Below are 20,829 nucleotides of genomic sequence, written 5' to 3'. Positions count from 1 at the left end.
GAAGCATCGTTTTGGTCTTCCTGGAATAAAGAACCATAAGGATTTACCATGGAATTCATTGTGCTAACAATGTAATAAGTCTAATACATGTGCTATTTTTTATCAGATAAACATGGTTATATTTACCATCTGAGATGTTTTGTATCTTTCTTTCATAGCCAGCTATAATACAGATTAAATTAGTTTTGTCTTAGACTTATGCTTCAATAGACAATTATCAATAGAAAAATCGTAATTTCACAAAATTTGGCCCAGTTTCAAGATACTATCCAAAGCCAGAATTGTGAAAGAGGCTAAAGTTTTTCAGGAGAAGATGGTGTCTTCAGAATAGGCTGGTCTTGTCAAGGAGATTTTCATCACTTGCACTGCTTTTCTACCTAAAATAAGTGTTCTGCACTGGTTTTCTCATGTTCAGGAGGAAGAAAAAAAAACACCAAGAAAAAAATACACTGGCCTTTGCTTTTTTTTCTGGAAAGTTGATAGGATCTGATCTTCTGAAATCAATGATAAACACTTACATACAAACACTCTGCATTAAGCTGCTTCTGAGCCACGTACATAGTGCCCAGACCTCAAAAGGATTGCACAAGGGGGAAACCAAGGTAGAGTTTGAGCCATATAGTCTACTCATAGAACTGATCTTTTTGTTTCAGGATTGAGTCAGTGTAGAAAAACCTATAAATAAAACAATGAATAGAAAGTTTGGAAGCAGGGAATGTAACAAATGAAAAAAAACAAACAACCCCCTACCAAAACTGCTGTTCTCCTCTAGCTTTAGTCGAGTCAGGACAGTAAGAAGCATAACCAAATAATATCCTGAAAAAGTCTAGTTCTCTATAAGCAAGATCATCCATTTTAACCTGAGCAGTCAGAATGTGTTAAATTCAAAAATTGGAGCTGTAAAGTCACTTTTTAAAACTGTCACTCTATAATCAAGTTGCTGTGTTCTTCCCAGTTATTGTTACAATTGCACAATCTAAATTGTGAATAAATACTCATGAACTTAAGGGACTGCAAATATAACTGAGTAGGCAACTAGCATTAATTGTTAAGCAGTTTTATAGATCAGTAGATAGATATGATAACCAACAACAATAAATGTAATAATTAAATATTTCAGTTCATGTACTCAGATGTTGTTATCTAGTGCTGAAAGCAAGATACTTAAAGGAAACCTATTTTGAGTACTGGTTCAAATTAATGTCCAAAATGTGTCTAGTATAACCATTGTTATTCTTTTAGCTGAGTTTACAAGGATCACTCACTCTGTTCTACTGAAAAAATTCCACTACATTAGCAAAGTACAGAGGAGGAAAGAAGGAGAAAAAGGTCCTGACAGGATTTCTCCCATATGAAGGAGCTTTCATATAAAGGAGTGCTAGCAGCATGAATACAGGTTGAAGTGCAATTTGACCTTAAAATTTGACCCACAAAACAATTCTGAAAGTATGTTCTTATTTGTTAACAACACAGTAACATTGGTAACGATACACATAGAAATGCACAATCTGTTAAAATTCCAGAAGTATTGTAGACCTTACTAAGTTTTGAAAAAATAATTTTTTGCAACCTGTCAACATCTCAAGAGTGATAGTGAAATAAAATCTATGACACCTGAGGTGATACACTTCATTAAACATTAATAGTATACCAATATTATTATAATAAAAACAACAATCTGTAAATAAGGTATTACCAGAGATGCTGAGAATTCAACCATGTTTAAGCATATTTACACGGCAAATGTTTGGTTTTTAAATAGTCTACCATTAAACAGATTGTACTTTAGCAGCTCCTCTGTATGTAATTGAATCAAATTGTTATCACTCTGGCTGAGTCAGAACCCTTTTAATGATATTTAAACACTGACTGGCTAGATCATCTGATAGACAGATAGTCCTGATGAAAACTATGTTCCCATTAGGAAAATCACCCAAGAGAGAAAAATTTTGCTGTGAAAAATAGGATTGATCACCTATAATGAGAGAGAAAAATAGGAGACAATATGCCTTGAGGGGAATATATACATGTAGATTTTTTTTATTGGGATTTTCTTAATGGAGGAATGAAGTATGTAAAGAGAAAACCATGAATTTTCATAAGAAATGTGAAAATGTGTAAAGGTTATATAAGTAGAAGATCTTGCATCCAAAAGAAGTTCTGTGGTTATTTCCTGAAGCATTGAATGACTCTTTTAAAACCAACCAAAACCAAAAAAATAAAGGTAATCCAGAAATTTCCTTTGGTGATATATTACAACCTATTCCACAAATAATAGATTCCTGCAATGTTTAGTTGGCACTGGTGAGGCCACACCTGGAGCGCTGTGTCCAGTTCTGAGCTCCCCAGTACAAAAGCAATGTGGAGCTACTGGAGAGAGTCCAGCAAAGGGTCATGCAGCTGATTAATGGACTGAAATATCTCTCATATGAGGAAAGGCTGAGAGAGCTTGGGCTTGTCAGCCTGGAGATGCGAAGGGTCAGAAGTGATCCTGCCAATATGTATAAATACCTGAAGGAAGGGTGCAAAGAGGATGGAGCTAGGATTTTTTCACTGGTATCCAGTGGCAGAAAGAGGCAGTAGGCACACACTGAAACACAGGAGGTTCTGTCTGAACATCAGGAAACACTTTTGCACTGTAAGAATGAGCGAGCACTGGCACAGGTTGCCCAGAGAGGTTGTGGAGTCTCCATCCTTGGAGATATTTAAAAGCTGCCTAGACATGGTCCTGGGCAAGTGGCTCTAGGTGACCCTGCTTGAAAAGAGGGTTGGATGAGATGACCTCCAGAGCCATTTTGTGATCCTGTGATTCTGTAATAACTAAACACTGGAATTGGCTAATATTGAAATAATTAGTCAAAAGACAAATCTAAGATAATAGGAGAGATTAAATAAATTTCTATCACAATGCAGATTTATTTTGGTGGAATTTGCTTTGAGTCATGCCAACATATGTATCAACCTGGAGATATCTGTAATATTTAGGACTAGTTTCAAATGGATCCACTAGGTCTTCATGGGAGACTCTAAAGATTTTGGATGCTGGCTCTGGGGTTTATTCTATACCTGGCCCATGGAAACCATGCTACATTTCTTTATTTTTAGTTTCACTGTTAATATGCAAAAACTCTGGCTTTTCTAAGCAGCTAGCATGCATGGAATTTAAATGGAAAAAAAAAAAAAGAGGACAATTGTAATGAGTTAGGACACCTGATTGCTCAAAACTCTTATGAAATAAAGAAAAATGTAAAGCAATAAGTGATTGTAGGTTAACTGGATTAAATCTTCAAAAAGTATGTAAATTACTTTGTTTACAAGCAAACTTCAGTATCTTATGTGGTTGCCCAGCTGTGGCATATCCACACAGAACCACATTTACCCACCTATGCATACATACATGCATGCACTCTTTCACTCTAAGTCACTTGCACAGAAAGTGAAATTGTTAAAAATTCTGTTGAGTGATTTCTGTAAGCGGCAGGTAGATAGTATAACAGAAACACGCATAAAGTTCACACTAATTACGAGCAACAAGATATTCTGCTGGTAAGTATTTTTTATGAGAGCACAGGCAGGAGAGCTGACCCCAACTGGCCAAAAGGCTATTCCATACCATATGACATCTTGCGCAGGGGGGAGTTGGCTGGGGGCGAGAGAGGACAATAAACACTGCTCAGGAATGGGCTGGACATTGGTCATCGGGTGATGAGCAATTGCATTGTGCATCAGTTGTTTTGTATATTATTATTACTAATAGTATTATTATTACTATTGTTATTTTACTTCATTTTGTTTCCATTATTAAACTGTTCTTATCTCAACCCATGGGTTTTCTCTTCCAATTCTCTCCCCCATCCCTCTGGGAGTGGGAGTGGGATGGTATTATTACAAATGTATTTTAAAAGATCAAATTTTGAATAAAAAATCCAGTCATCATTTCCTAATGATAAACAGGGAAACTGACTGTTTTTACTCATTGAACAGACACCTGTAGATACATCTTTTAATTTTCCTGACTTTTTCTAGAAATAGGCATTCAACTTGTATCTATCAATATTTAAGAAATTTTAACACATGCATGTGGTTGTCTGTCATAAAACTTATTAGAGACCTGATTTTACATGTAAATGCTCATAGAAAAGTAAAGAGAATTGCGTTATTCAGAAAACCACCAGTTAATTATTTTCAAGTTTATGAAGCCAGGTTCTTTTACAATGATTTCTGGGACCCTAAACCAGTCCTGCCTTCTTGAGGGGCACAATATAATTCTCTGTAAAAGCATAACTTGCAGAGCTCAATACAGAACATCAGGATTATTCTAAGGTATTTTATGTCATTACCTTCTAGTATTTGGGACAGGTATCTTGGGAAGAGTATAGAGACATTGCCCGGTTGTGTAGGGATGGGTTCCGCAGGGCCAAGGTGCGGCTGGAGCTGAATTTGGTAAGGGAAACAAAGAATAACAAGGGCTTCTACAGGTATATCAACGAGAAAAGGAAAGTTAAATAAAGCGTACCCTCCCTGAAAAACAAGAATGGTGACCTAGTATCAACAGACGAGGAGAAGGCTGAGGTGCTCAACAACTTACAACTTTTTTGCCTCAATCTTCACTGGTAACCTCTCTCCTCACCCCTCCCGAGCCAATGGACTGCAAGATGGGGAATATGGGCATAAAGTCCCTCCCACTGTAAGGGAAGAACAGGTTCATGACCACCTGAGGAACCTGAACATACATAAGTCTATAGGATCTGATGAGATGCATCCCAGAGTCCTGAGGGAATTGGCTGATGTAGTTGCCAAGACATTCTCCATGATATTTGAAAAGTCATGGAAGTCAGGTGAAGTCCCTGGGGACTGGAAAAAGAGAAACATTGTGCCCATCTTTAAAAAACATCGAAAGGAGAACCCTGGGAACTACTGATTTGTCAGCCTCACCCCTGTGCCTGGGAAGATCATGGAACAGATCCTCCTGGAAGCTATGCTAAGGCACATGGAGGCCAGGGAGGTGATTCAAGATAGCCAGCATGGCTTCACCAAGGGCAAGTCCTGCCTGACGAACCTAGTGGCTTTCTATGATGGAGTGATGGCATCAGTGGACAAGGGAAAAGCAACACATGTCATCTATCTGGACTTCTGTAAAGCTTTTCACACGGTCCCCCACAAAATCATTCTTTCTAAATTGGGGAGATATGGATTTGGTGAACGGACTGTTTGGTGGATAAGAGATTGGTTAGATGATCACATCCAGAGGGTAATGGTCAACAGCTCTATGTCCAAATGGAGACTGGCAACAAGCAGTGTCCCTCAGGGGTCTGTACTGGGACCAGTGCTGTTTAATATATTCATCAGTGACATAGACAGTGAGATTGAGTGTACCCTCAGCAAGTTTGCAGATGACACCAAGCTGAGTGGTGCAGTTGACACACCAGAAGGACAGGATGTCATCCAAAGAGACCTGGACAAGCTGGAGAAGTGGGCCCATGTAAATCTCATGAGGTTCAACAAGGCCAAGTGCAAGGTCCTGCACCTGGGTCAGGGCATCTCCTGGTATCAATAGAGGCTGGGGGATGATGACATTGAGAGCAGCCCTACAGAAAAAATGTTGGGTGTACTGGTAGATTAAAAGCTGGACATGAGCCAGCAATGTGCGCTTGCAGCCCAGAAGGCCAACTGTACCCTGGGCTACATCAAAAGAATCATGGCCAGGAGGTTGAGGGAGGTGATTCTGCCACTCTAATCTGCTCTGGTGAGACCTCACCTGCAGTACTGCATCCAGCTTTGGAACCCTCAGCACAAGAAGGACATGGAACTGTTGGAGGGCTACAAAAATGATTCAAGGGCTGAAGCACCTCTCCTACGAGGACAGGCTGAGAGAGCTGGGGTTGTTCAGCCTGGAGAAGAGAAGGCTGTGGGGACACCTTATTGCAGCCCTTCAGTACTTAAAGGGGGCCTGTAAGAAAGATGGGGAAAATCTTTTTAGTAGGGCCAGCTGTGACAGGACAAGGGGTAATGGATTTAAACTAAAACAGGGTAGGTTTAGACTGGATATAAGGAAGAAATTTGTTACAGTGAGGGTGGTGAAACACTGGAACACAGGGCTGCCCAGAGAGGTGGTGGAGGCCCCATCCCTAGAAACATTCAAGGACAGGTTGGATGGGGCTCTGAGCAACCTTATTTAGTTGAAGGTGTCCCTCTGCAGGGGGTTTGGACTAGATGGCCTCTAAAGGTCCCTTCCAACCCAAAGCATTCTATGATTCTGTGATTTGATGATACAGTAATAATACTGGAAGATGATGACCAAAAAATTTTAAAAGCATAAAAATCTGCTCAAAGAATCACTAAAGAAATTCCAAAACAGAAAAGCATTTCTAGAAGTAAACATTTTTTGTGAGGTGTACAAAGGGGACTTTGTTATTCTGCTGGGGAGAGTAAAGGAAAAATACTAAGTAAAATAAATACTAAGAAAAATAGATGTGCAAAACGTACACAAACTATTTCCTTGTGATCTGAAAATGAAATTTGTTCCGATCAATATTTTCAGCTCTATAGTCTGTTGAAACTTGCATATATATGTCTATATCTGTGTTAAAGATAGCAAAGGATCATCAAAGAAAGCCTATAGTTTGCTAGACACCCTGAAAAACAGTTCTATAATAATTACAGTTGGCAATAGTATGTACTATATTTGCTCTTTGTTTTCTATGTTCTTTCTTGTAAGCTTAAGCAATATTGTGAGCAAGGGTATCTAATCTGGAGGCTATATATTTATGATCTAAACCAATACTTCTCAAATTCTTTACTCCTTAGCACAGTCATGAGAAAACTCAAAGGTGGTAAGTGCAAATGTAGACGTGAATATGAGTCTTGCTATTTCCCCTTGAAGTTCTACCTGCTACTAGATCAGCAAGAAGTCACATGAAGACAAATAAGACAAAAAAGATTTTACTCTGGAGAAGTTTGAGAAACTCTGGTTTTGAGGATGTAGTTCCATAAGGAGACACTACTTTGTCTTGCTTCTGGTGATCTGACTCACAGTAAAGTACACTAAATGTACTATTTGTCTTAGGAATAAATGTTATAAATGAATGCTGCAAGCAATAGGTGAAGTAAAATCATATTTAGAAAAATACAGTCGACCTGCTATAGTTACTTTAACCAGATTTCTTGTATTGTTGAAATAACACAACTGCCACTCATAAGTTTGATTTCTAAAATATTTTTTTAGTTTTTTTCTTTTGTCACATTTACTAATCTCAGCTCATACTCACAATCAAAGTATCTTTATAATGTAATTAATATGTTATACTGATTTACAAACTGCACAGTTATGATGACGTCATTAAGATGAGATATACTGCAAGTGTTAGCAATAGCCAGATATTTGTATACCAAAAGTTAATACTTGTTTCTTTAACATCTATTTGGAAATGTAAAGGCTGTACCACCAGAAAAAGAAAATCCATGTCCCTGCATAACTTCTTGCTAGATTGGTCAAACACAGCAGACAAGAAGTGCCTGAGTGAACTCCACTGGAACAGACCACATGGTTACAGAGGTTGCACCTAGATTTCCCTTTTGATGCACGCAATGACAGGCTTTGAGATCTTGGCCTGCTTGCCTCCCTTGTCTACTGTGTAAACTGGTTAGCGTAGGATCTTTCTCCAGTGTACCTTTTGTATGGGTGGGAACAGTGTTAGAAGGTAAGAGGACTCATAATAGCCTGGGTCTCATCCTCAAATGGTGTTTGGCCTATTTGATTCCAAAACTGAGAAGTGCTTCTTGGAACTGACCTAGTGAGAATGGAGAGAAAAAATGGGCAACAATGTCATACTCAGGCTGCTGAGTGGAAAGAAGAAGCCTTGATGATATGTGTTGGATTATTTGGCAGATCATTTTTATTATGTTAAATATTTACACTAACAGCTGAGTGCTTCAACTAGGCATCATATTCCCCTTATGCAACACACTGTGTGTGGAAACACAGGGGAAAATCATCCTATGATGAATATTTCAGGGGCTGCATATACCTTTATCTGCCCGTTGCCCAGAAACATGCAAAACAAGAATGAAAGCACTCAGGAGCCCACTTTATCTGAGCAATGCAACCTTGCTGCAACAGTGCAGCTGACTTGACTCCCGGGACTGACGGTCAGTCAAGGGTAGCACCTTGTATGCGTATCCCCAAGATAATATCCCAGTGGTTTCCTATGAGTGACTATTGGTCTCTGAACTTGACTAGGAAGAACGATGTGCAACATAAGTGCTATGATCTTTTCCTGAATGATTTTGAATACTAAGTATGGCCTAGTTGTGCAATTTCAGCACAATACTATTAAGGCTTGGGATTTGTCTCATTGGTTTGTTATAGATGACTCCTAGCCCAGCCCAAGGAAATAACACTTTAAGTTCATGACAGAAATATAGGGAAAAATGATCCAGAGGATTTAGCCACAGTTGGTTGCTAGGCATTATTTCTTCAGATTGAATCAATTTATACATGGTTATTGCTTGCTAACATTGAGTGCTAAATCTGTATATCCTCTTCAGAGAGGTCATTCACACTGTACCAGTCCACAGAGAGGATTTCCCAAGACAGAGGGAACTTATGGGAATAACTTGGTGGTATAAAGTAACCTTTGTTATTTTATCATAGGAGAAATGTTTTCTCCTAGTTTTACCTCAGAACATTCAACAGAATGAAGGCATTCACTGCAATGTTCCCAATTCTCTTGAAGAGCTACATCCTTTTCAGCTATTAGAATCAACAGAATACATTACTTGTGCTACTTCGAATAGTACTTCGAATAACCTGTAGTTAGCTACACATTAAGACATTTCTAATACAAACAGAAACGTCAGCTAATGTTTACACCTACTAACATTCCCCTGCTGTAGCTGGCCATGCCAGCTATGGCATGTGTGCTATTGGCATCTTTTTGGTGATAACTGCATCTCGCATGGGAAACTCAAATATCTTGTCTAGTTTCCACATGTCAATAGTTCACTGTCCATTTTAAGAGATTTCTTGCACCATCTCCAAATATTTTTCTCTTTCAGCCTAGCAAAGCACTACGTGGACTTTTGCTAAAGTGAATAACCATGCCAGAGAGCACTGGAAGAGAAGTGTGTTTGTAAAAAACAACTGATTATTTAATCATCTGGCCATATAAGATGCCAGAAAGATATGAACCAGACACAATACTCCAGAAAAATGACCCTTAGAGTGGGAACAAGTGAAATCGCCATTAAAAAAAAAAAAAAAAATGCCATTCATTAGTTTACTGTGCAACTGCTACATTTTTGTTATTGGATGAATTACGTTGTCGCACTCTCCTGTAACAAAGTCTTTGTATGATTCCAAAACACAGGGTGTTTTTAAAATGTATTCTATATCCAGAGGAAAAATCTATTGGTATGTAGGATCAAAGGGAGAATTCTAGTTTTTCATCCCCCCTGGAGCCTGAATGCTCTCTTTCGAAAGCAAAAAAAAAAACCCTCACCAAACAAAACCAACCAAACTAGAACATACCAAAGAAAGAGTGAAACTCACTCATTAAACCAAATTGTCAGTCCTAGTTGTAATTATATGTGCCCACCACAGACACTTTCAGTGAGCAAGAAGAGGAACTCTAAAAGCCACATAGCTCAACAAATTGCTGAGGAAGGCATCTCGACACCAAGTCCCAGAAACAACTGAGGGAAAAATAAGTCTTCTGTGCTGTCCTTTTAGCAACCATAGCAATATAGCTTTCAGCGACACCAGGGCTTTCCTTCTTGTTGTTCTACTTTTAGGAAGTTTCCTGCCTAGAAATTGTCCTTTCAGGGAGCGTTGAACTGTTGACCCCAGCAGTTTCCCAAATGTACAAGGCCCTCTCTACAGAATGAGAAGGTGTGTTTTCATCAGCTTTAGCTACAGAGTATACCATGGAGCTTTCCTGGAGATATTATTGCACTTTCTTTTGCTGCTTCATCTTTTTAATAGCACAGGGTGGCAGTTTTCTTTGAGGAAGAGTTTCAGTGTAGTCCAGTTGTCAGGAAGAAGATAACGCTGTGTGTTAAACTGTGAATTCCTAGTTAAATTACCCACAAACTTATGAATTTTACATTTTATTATACAAGCTAACATTCAGATATTTAAAGGATATAAATAATATATGGGAAGGGAGCAGTAACCCTTCTACTTGTTCCAGTATTATGAAATTCAACTTCTCCTGAGATTCTGGGAAGAAAACTTTATGGTGAATTTTTGGTTAGGTAAGGCTTTATAGCTAAGTTTTTTTGCCTTACAATTCATCTGCTTCCTCTTGGTTACAACTTCATGAGAGTGACATTTCATTTTGTTCAAATAGATAGCTTTTCTCCAATTTCATGCAATTAAAAGTGCAAGAGGACAGTCCAAACCATGATTAATTGCTAATACTGACCTAATGTAGACATAATCTGTTAGAAACAAGACGCTAGGTCAGCTGGGACTTTTATTATTTTGATGAGGAAAGCCCTACTGTATGCTTTGCTATGCATTTGCCTAAACCAAACATAATTCATACCAACCCTAGCCCCACATGGTTCCCACTTAAATTAATTAATATCGTTATATTATATTATATATGTTATATATGTAATATTGTCATCAGTAACAGTAAGACATGTTTTGCTATATGCCCACATTAAAAAAATCAACAGGTTGATAAATTCTAAATCAAAGGGTATTGCCTTCAACCTTTTTAATTTTTTCTTTAAATGAGATCCTTCTAATGGATCCTCAGTCCTCTGAGCATCATTTATGCCACACGCTCTGTGTTCATTAACCAGATCTCAAACTGGTTTGTCATGAACATCAGCAAATATATGAATTATAGAATCATAGAATATTAGAATGCTTTGGGTTGGAAGGGACCTTTAGAGGCCATCTAGTCCAAACCCCTTGCAGTGAGTAGGGACACCTTCAACTAGATAAGGTTGCTCAGAGTCCCATCCAATCTGCCCTTGAATGTTTCTAGGGATGGGGCCTCCACTACCTCTCTGGGCAACCCTGTGTTCCAGTGTTTCACCAGTCTAAATCTACCCTCCTTTAGTTCAAAACCATTACCCCTTGTCCTGTCACAGCTAAAAAGATTGTCCCCCTTGTTCCTATAGGCCCCCTCTGAACCCACTCCAATAGGTCCATGTGTTTTCTGTGCTGATGGTCTGTGGATAACTAGAGATCTGTAATCTAGAGTTTGAATAGAGATATTTATGTCTGTAAAAACTCAGTTACCACTGACTTTTCATCACCCCAGAAACTCTAGATACAGCTACCCCTGAACAGTGATTATATTCAGTGTAGATTAGTAAATTTTTAATTGTTGTCATAACTTGGGAATTTAGATTTAAAATATAGTTTCCATGGAATTTAACAGATTTTCAGTTTTTCTCCTCTATTCAAAAGCTACCAGTCTGAAGCAACAATCTGATTTCCACTGAATTTATTCACAGTTTTAATATTGATTCTAACAGAAGCAGGTTTAGGCTCACAATCTGAGCTGAATTTAGCAACTGATTTATTGAGTGCTACACTGATTGATTGGTTCAGCCTCATACAGAGAATGAAAACTGGTGTTTTGCATCACATTCACCATGAAAAAGCCATTGTGATTCACTGAATCACACTTTGGAAAGGCAGTGTTCATAAGTCCTTATGTCTACTTTATACAATACCGAATATTGCCATTAACTGGCTGAAGAGACTGGTAAAAAAACCCAGCAAAGTGGGTACTGATTAGAGATTGTCTGGTTCTTCTGTTGTTGTAATAATATTTAGAAGAAATGAGGTATCAGGACAGTTTTCCCTTTCAGCAGCAGCAGGTCAAAAATGGTGGTCAGTCACAGCACTCAGGATTTTTAAGTATGGGTCAGCTTCTTAACCAGCAAGCAGGCAATAATTAAATTTCATTTGACCAGGTCAAGTTTTTGACTGCCAAACAGCAGGATTTTTTCTAGCTTGATTTGAAAGAAACAATTAAAGCTCTAGTGATAAAAAAATAAAAAAAAAAAAACAAAAAACAAAAAAACCCAAACCAACCAACCAACCAAAAAAACCCAAAAAAGTAAAAATAAAACCTTTCATTTAAAAGTACTTGGTAAATCATTGATCTATATGTGTACTGGAATATCATTGATACGCAATATTCTGGAATACAAACAACTATATTAATGCTACACATGATTCTTATGGGGAGAGCACATACAATTACAGAGATTCAAATTGCTCAAATATGATTTTTAAACTACTAAGCCAGTATGCATTTTATTAAAAAAAAAAACCAACCTATACATTTATTTTATATAATTTCACTATGGGCTTTGTAGTTGGTAGCAGCTAATAACCAACTGTCTAATCCACATAATGAAATCAGCATTAAAGTACAAAATATTTTTAATAATAATTTTCTGTATTCTCTTTTAATATTAATTTTCACATAGAGTTAAGAATTGAGCTACAGGAAAGAAAAGAAAGGAAAAAAATCAAGAGAAAAAAAGAAGTGGTATCATACAATCTTTTATTAACCCACATACTGCAACCAGCAGATTTGATAACATTGTCTCTTGAGCTTCAACTATCAGATAACATCTGGCGAATGATGTTTGTAAGTCCTGTTACACAACATCTTCTGGCTTCTCAGTGTCATCTAGGGGACTGATATGTGACTAGAATAACACATTTCACACTGCCTGCTTCTGTCATGCTAGTACAAATTTTTAATAATGGATGTGCTACAGACATCAGTTTATTTGAATCTGAATTCTCAGAAAATATTTGGCAATTCTGTTCTCATCACCTTACTCATGACTGAAGCAATCTTTCTTAACACAAATTGCTGGATATTAGATGTAGTCTTTTGACATCAAAGTATTCAAATAAACTTTCTGCATCTCTAATGTGTAATGATCTCTGAAGCAATGCTTTTTAAATGTTGATCAAAAGCATTTGCTTACTTATTTTCCCAATTTTGCAGTGAATTTCTTCCTTTTGATGCATTTTCAATTGTTTGGTAGATTTAATGACCTTAAATATTAAAAAAAAATAAATTAATCAAAAGTCCATTTTAGTCTGTGTAGCACAGACCAAAACAATTTGTCTCACTGAAGTTAAATTCTCCTCCACAAATCTATTTGGGGAAACAGTAATGTCAGACACTCATTTACCTAGTGAATTGTAGACTGTGCTGTGATCATGTAAACAATGTGCATTTGACACAATCGAGAAGAGTCTTCAGAGAAAGAATAATTTGAGGGCACTGGATCTCTCAATTTCAAGAGATATTTGTGTACTTGAATATTTGTGGTATTTATTATATCATGCATTTTAATAAGAAACAGAAAATGCCCGTCTTGTGAATTGCTCTCTGAAGGCAGAAGTAATTTTGCTAACAGTAATGTTAACTGATTTGATTATGAAAGACTAGCATCTTTTTAATGAAAGGTTCTCAATTAGGCTTATGTCCACATGATTGCAAAGCACTCTTAAATCAGGTTGGATATATCATGGCAGACCGGAATACAAGACTGAACCCAACCTGCTTGACTATGTATCCAGATTCATTAGTATGAATAGAGGTCTCATTCTTAAACCAGAGAAGAATTTGGCCTGTTTAGCTGAAATCCTTTCTGTATTGCATGAAGTTGTAAAGAATGCTTTTATGCATCAGATTATACTAGGTAAATAAACACTGGACTGCAGTGAAACCACTTTGGGAAAAAAATTTAAAACATTAGGAAGACAAGAGGGGTTAAGGAATGCTGTAGTCTTCATTCAGTAATTATAAGTGCAAGTTATGAAAGTAGTTTTAATTATTTCCTTATAGTAATAAAATAAAAATATAACATTTGTATTAATAGAATGCAATTTCTAGCAAACAATCAAGTTTTGTTGGTTGGTTTTTTTTTTAGCTAAAGAGGAACAAAAGGCAGACAATACAAATATGAAAAATGTAATTGAAAGATAACAAAGTGCCGGGTCCACAAAGAAAATAAACTTCTTGAATGTGAATCTTCCTAAATCCAGTTCTTTTGCTTAAACGATTGTTTATTTCAACAGACGTCTCACCACCTAAATGTCTTTATGCTTGGTTCTAAATGTATTGAGAAAATAAATGAACAGGGAATCTAGGCGCTTTTAAATGTCTGCAGATTACTGAATAAATGAATGAGTAAAGAGTAAATAAACTAGTAATATATAGTCATAGCTGCCAACAACATACAGCGTGAAAGACAGACACCATTCTTTGGAAGATCTGCAGCTGAGCTAGCTCAAGAGTTCTGAGTTTCCTCATTATTGGAAAGGCATGTGATAAAGGCAACTACTCCTTAGTCCTGACTTCTGCTGAGTTCCAAAATCAGCTAGACTGAGATGAGATTTTGCAGAAAGACCAAGTTACTACAGATCATTGTGGCTTTCCCTAGGTAGCTCTTGTTTGTGGAAATTTTGTCTGGTAGCTTAACTTCCAATTTTAGATAAAAGAACACATGATAACATAAAAAGCCACAGGCCTCTTTTCCTACCAATAAAAAACTGCCCCTTTCAAAAAATTTTCCTTAAATACTGCTCCGTTTGTGTAAGACACATTTGGCAGTGGATGCATTACCACAAGTTTAAGTAGTGTGAATGTAGCAAAAATCTACTGGAAACTTCATTTTATGTTTAAAATTTAAAATCCAAGAAGTGGAACCAGTACTCATTACAAATGGTTGCAGAACTAATATCGCTATATTTTACAACTTGTAAAGCTGACTGACAAACTGAGTTGGACCAAAAGACTTAGCTGAATGAATTCAGTTCTAAGCATGTTTGAAGAAAATTATACAATTTTACATACAGAAAATAATTTCATTTCAGATGATTCGGAGGTGATATTTTAGGGACAAGGATATCTAGAGGAAGAATAGCACAGGAAGACAGACAAATCACTAATCATGATGTTCTAACTCCAACAAAAACTCAACTTATTGTAACAGATTATGAAACCAAGTGAAAACTGGGAGTTAGTGAATAAGTTGAGCTCACTTAAAGCTATATTGTGATATTGAGCAAATCAACAGACACTGAATTGATATATAACTACCACGTATTTTATGTAAAGGTAGAAAACTAGTTTTTGATTCATTAAAAGAATTGAAGAAATAATAGTTCATCTCTCAAAATAAACAAATATTTCATTTTGACTTAGTTCAACAGATGAAAAGGTAGAGGACAGTATTTAAATGTACTTACCTTTAAGTAAGTACCCAAGGCTAAAGACTGCCCAGATTTAGGCACATGCTTAAATGTGGGCTTTCTGAAGTTCTTTGCTAAATTGGGACTAGAACTAGTGGCTTGTTGGTGCAGCATTTGAGTATAGTAAGCTAAAGCAACTGTTCTTTAGAATTATCCTTGGGCATATCAGAAAGTAATTTCAGAGATTTTTGATGGATTACAGTGTTAAATTATAGTAGCTGGTATTCTCATTTGGCCTGAGGGCCTTAGTGAAATGAACAGGTTTTGCAGAGGAAAAAATAAAGACACCTAGCATTTGGACTTGACACAATAAAAAACATGTGCAAATTGAAAACATCTACACATTGAACATAAATTGACAAAAATGACTTATTGGCTTTCCCCTAAAAAAAGAAAAACATTAGCTGTGCTAGTGGCAATCTGCATTTAAAGATGATTTCAAAGATTTGCAGAAATTAAAATTATGTGACAATTCTTTTTTTTCAAAGCTAACTAATGAAACACCTACACGATACAGTGTAAATTACATTGTTTGACGTTATAGAAACAGATCACAGGAGACTAGCAAATTCTGAAACTTTGAATAGGGTTGTCAGACACATGTAGCATCCTCTATTTGGTGGCTGAAATCTTTGTCAACCTTACCCCATTGACCAGAAGAATATGCTACTTATGAGATTTTAAAGGAATATCTCTACATAAAGTGAATTAATATTATAAGGAAAAGAAAAACTCTTTCATCTACTCAGCATTCACAAACATTAAACAACACTCATATAAGCAGGTGACTCTTGCATGAACCCATTATTACCATCATATACCTCTTCATTATAGATTTTCATATCTTAAAATTTGGATTCTTTTAAAAATGGACTTTAAAAAATCAACTTCTCACTTCCTCAATTTGTCATGATCATTTTTAGGATAACTTACCTGCATTTATTGTATACATAACATCACTTAACATTACTGAGTTGAGGTTAGTTCATAACTCCTTAGTGTATGCAAAAGGTAAAGGTATATGTGGTAAAAAGAGCTTGTCAGTAGCTTGAGGTAGGTTTTAAGTGTACAGAGAAAGAGTGAAAAAAAGGGAAAAAACACATAGGAGTAAGTCTGGGTGTTCAGGGGCTTGATTCAAGATCTTGATTTTCTACCAGGTTTGTGTCTAGCAACACATACATTGTCTAGAATTAGCCATACAGATGACATCTACCTCTCACAGTAAACTTTGTATTTCTGTTCCTCACATGGAAAGGACAGATCAAAGGCATAGATACTCCAATGGGACAGCCAGAAGTTTGTTTACAAAATACTTAGGACAAAATTCTATCAAAGTTGAAGGAAGCACAATCTTACTTGCGGACTTGAGCACCAAAGAAGCTCAGGTATGATATCTGACATGAAAGAATTACATAGTCTGCATTTCTCAACAGACAGTAAGCAAATCAACATTGGTCATAGCCAGCAATATCACAAAAGATATGTTAAGGTGACAACATACACCTACTCAAACTACAAATATACAAAACAATATTAAATAACATTCACCTCAGCACTGGTAAGCAAAAGAGACTCTGGATTGACCTCTCTACAAAAAATATGAATACTACCCTCAAAAAATGAACCAATAATAAACAGTTGATGAGTATACACTACAAAGGCTGAGAGAGGGTATATGTTGGATTTGACACATTTATGAATTTACTAACCATTGCATATTAAAAATATTCAGTTCTAGAAACAGAAATGTGACTGACTTTTCCAAAGACTACAGTGTACAGAATCAGAGCTACTAATTATTGGGCAAGAACTCTTTTTTTTTTTTTAGTTACAGAGGACTGGGAACTTTTTAGCAAGAGTTTGTGTGCACTTCTTTAAGGAGAATTAGCTACAAGCACTATTCAAAGAGTAAAATAATCTGTTAAGGAAAGCTAAATATGCCAATAAAGAACCTTACTTATTGCTGTTAGAACTGAGAAATACTTCATTAAATCAACAGAAGATAACAAAAAAAATCAACAGTCACAGTTAGTTGAACCTACGCAAATATCAAATTAACAAATACGGGTGACTGAAAAGAAGTGACATAAACATGGTTTTGTATCTAACATAAAAGCATAATTTTCCATATGGACAGCTAAAGAACTAGACCACTTGCAGTTCTGTGGCTGGAATAAAAAATAGTTTCTCTGTCTAACAGAAGGGCCACAGTCATGCTGATTAGACAAAAGCACTGAGATGATTGTCAAGATTTATTTGCTATACCCGTAACACCTCAGAAACCTGTAGATACAATACATAAAGATGAAAATTCAATGGCTTAAGGAATGGATAAGCAAAGAAAAAGAATTGCTTCAGTGTCAGCAGAATCTCTGCAGACATCCACATCACCAAGGTCACTAAGAGAAACTATTACAGACAACGGTGTTGCCAGGATGAGGCCACAAAACAATCAGCCAGAAGTGCATCCCAGTAAGAGCTACTAGAAAAACTGCCAGATAAGAAAGTCAGATGATCTGGAACAACTTTGAAGAGTATTCAGAAACTCCTTCCTCATTACATATGAGGCACCAAGTTTCTCATTTTTTTCCTGAAGAAATGAGATGTTAAAATGTTTGAATGAGAACTACCAAGTAAGATACTTAACAACAGGTTTGGGAGGTGCTATTTTGAATATGCATATTAGTAGTGAAAATTCTCATTGAAAACCAATTGTTTCCAAACACTTGTGCAAGACGACTACCCAGGCTTTCTGTTCAGTACAAATTCCATATTATCTTCCCTGCTCTGTCGTTTCCAAGTGCTTCACAAACATTAGAGAAATCAAAAATTAACAGGGGAAACAACTGCTCAGTACTCACTGGTTATTTCCACATTTTGCAAGTGTTTAAAGCAAAGGATAATCACTCTATATCAGACCTACGGTTAAGCTAACTCAGTATAGTATTTGCCTAAAGACAAAAGTGTATCCTTAGGGAAAAGAGCATAAGAAAAGGAGCATATTTAAAGAAAATCCTCTCCTGCCTCTAAGATCTAGTTTTAATTGTACTGTAACAAGTAATAATATAAACTATTTTAAGAACAATGACAATGATGGTGTAAAAATGCAGCTTACTCTAAAAATGTTGGGTTTCTAGGATTATTTTGGTTGCACATCTAAGCTAGCTAAACGTTCCTCTCAGATGATTCCTAAAAGACAGATTTTTTGTCAGAGAAATGTGGTTCTTCTGTAAATACTATTTAGCAATGCAACATCATAATCAACTTTGTTGGTGAGATAACCTACATATCAAGAAAGGTATTTCCTATGGAGGCAGAAAAGAATTATTTGTACCTGTACTGCAGTACAGTATCCTAGTAAACCTCCTCTAGAAGTCTGTGTTCAGCTTGTTGTGGAACGGATACAGAGAAGAGATTCTTGGAGAGAGGAGGGGTGGTACTGATGGCTGGGGGAACAAAGAGCCTATGGCATAAAAAGACAGTACAAGGATTTGGCTTGTGTAGACAAGCAAGCTGACATCTTAAAATAAGAGGTGACTGTCATCTCTAAGCTCATGACACAGTAGCATACAGTCCTGGTGAGAAAAGAGGTTTCAGAGCTAACAAGTAACGTTGGTATAAGAAGACAAAGACGTAAGCTGGCTATGAATAATTTTAGGTAAGAAATCAGAAGAACATTCCTAATAATTTGAATCCTGCAACAGGTCTTCCATAACAATGGCTGAAGCAGAAAATACCCAAATAAAATTATCTCTGAAAGTCTTTAAAGATCTGTCAGTAGAGGAATATGAATTTAAAAATTTATTACATGAGAAGGAAACATGCTGCTTGCAGTCCCGGTGTGAGAAACAACACTACACGACTTGGAAAGCCCCTTTACTCTGATATTCATGCACAGTCAATACAAATGCAACTCTAACGTCCCTAGTTAATGCAGCTCTCGGGTTTTTTTCTTTCTTTCAAAGTTAGAATCCTTAAAACTATGTCTTATATTTCTACTGCTCTTATTTTTACAGCAAAGCTCAACAGGGTAGGATCCCATGAGATCTTTTAGATACTTATTTGCTCCATATATATACTTTTCACTTGAAATTTAAAATAAACATATTATCCCATTACATTCTCACATTTGCGGAACTGAAATACTCTGAGCCCAGTCCTACAGTTCCTGTAAATTAATGAAGTCTATAGAACAGCACAACACAAATAAAATTACCTTGAAAAGACAATATTTGTGTAGCTGATCTTGTTTTTCAGTGTAACATCCTAGATGTTACAGTAAAATTCTTTCTCATTCACGAGACCAGAAGCCCCAATATATTGTAAACAGCAATGAAGTGCCTGACTGTTGCACTCTTGTATGAACACACTAAAAGTTCATAACTCAAGGAAGCTGCTTATAACAATGTGAAGTGCTGAGGGATAGAAATTTCAATAAATAAACCAAATTCACACTCTTTTTTTTTAAACATCAGAAGATTCTGTCTCAAAAGTTTCAACAGAGAGCTATAATGATCAATTTCTCATAATTTCAAACCAACTCTGATCCCAAAGGGAAAAGATTGACTCATTGAAAGTCACTTGGCTCTGACATTTTTTATTGCTTCTCAAAAAACTGAACTGGATTACAAGTTGGTTAAAAGTTGTTACCACTGCTGATGTTAATTTAGAGGAAATCAGACCAAGTTCAAAAGAGAACAGGAAAATAAATAAACAAATAAATAAAAGCAAGTGAGCAAGTTCCCACAAGTATTCAGCTGTCCCAGGGGCCTGGGAAATACCCCTTCCTTAAATACACACAAGGCAGGACACGGACATTAGATGGCATAATGATCTGACAATACCTTACCTCAATTCTTTAGAACTGTGATTGCATTTAATAAATTTGCATTACATTTTTCATCAGTCCTAAAATATGGAAATTCCTCAATCAGGAAAAATTTGTGTTGCTGGGTTTTTTTTTTCTCAAAATAGGTGATGTCATTATTCTATTACTCTGATATTCTACAGCTACTTGTACCAGTGCAATGGCGATGTAAAAGTGCTGTTATTCTAATTAGACAGCGTTTTACACTCTGGTTTTTGGGACATAAGAGTATAAAGCGTTTTTTCTTTTTCCATTATCAGGCAGTTGAACAGAAAACGTTACTGACTGACCTTTATATTAATGAGGCTAAATAAAAACACAGATGGCTTCTACTAAGTGAAGGAACTGAAAGTAATGATGTGCTATCTTAAGCCACTGTCCTGCAAAATCAGGGACCAGGATAAACAGAAATCTGATTATTCTAGCTGAGTAAGAAAGCTCAAATATACATATCCTCTCTCTCTCTGAATCCTTGTCTACACTAAAAAATTGACTCATTTTAAAGAATGGTTGTCAAGAATAAGTCCCCTTGAAGTAATACTTGAATTTTTCTTCACAAAACAGTGATTTAACACCATGTCAGAAAATTCTCTTGAGACTTAACTTTTTAGGAAAAATTAGGGTAATGGATTGAGCCCAAGGACCCAGAGATATGAAATGAAATTTTAGGTGTAGGCCTTTTAATAGCCCAAAGAATGAGAAACAAGAG

General features: G+C 36.5%; 1 protein-coding gene across 1 annotated transcript in view; it reads right to left on the bottom strand.

Moving 5' to 3' along the window:
- NETO1 (neuropilin and tolloid like 1) overlaps positions 1-20,829 on the bottom strand; it is a 63,916-nt gene that overhangs the window by 27,719 nt on the left and 15,368 nt on the right. The gene's annotated exons all lie outside the window — the stretch shown is intronic.

The sequence above is a fragment of the Egretta garzetta genome, unplaced genomic scaffold (genome assembly GCF_000687185.1).
Source record: "Egretta garzetta isolate BGI_Z169 unplaced genomic scaffold, ASM68718v1 scaffold126, whole genome shotgun sequence".
In the NCBI taxonomy this organism is placed as follows: Eukaryota; Metazoa; Chordata; class Aves; order Pelecaniformes; family Ardeidae; genus Egretta; species Egretta garzetta.
The sequence above is the reverse complement of the archived record's forward strand: the minus strand, read 5'-3'. Positions and strand labels throughout refer to the sequence as shown.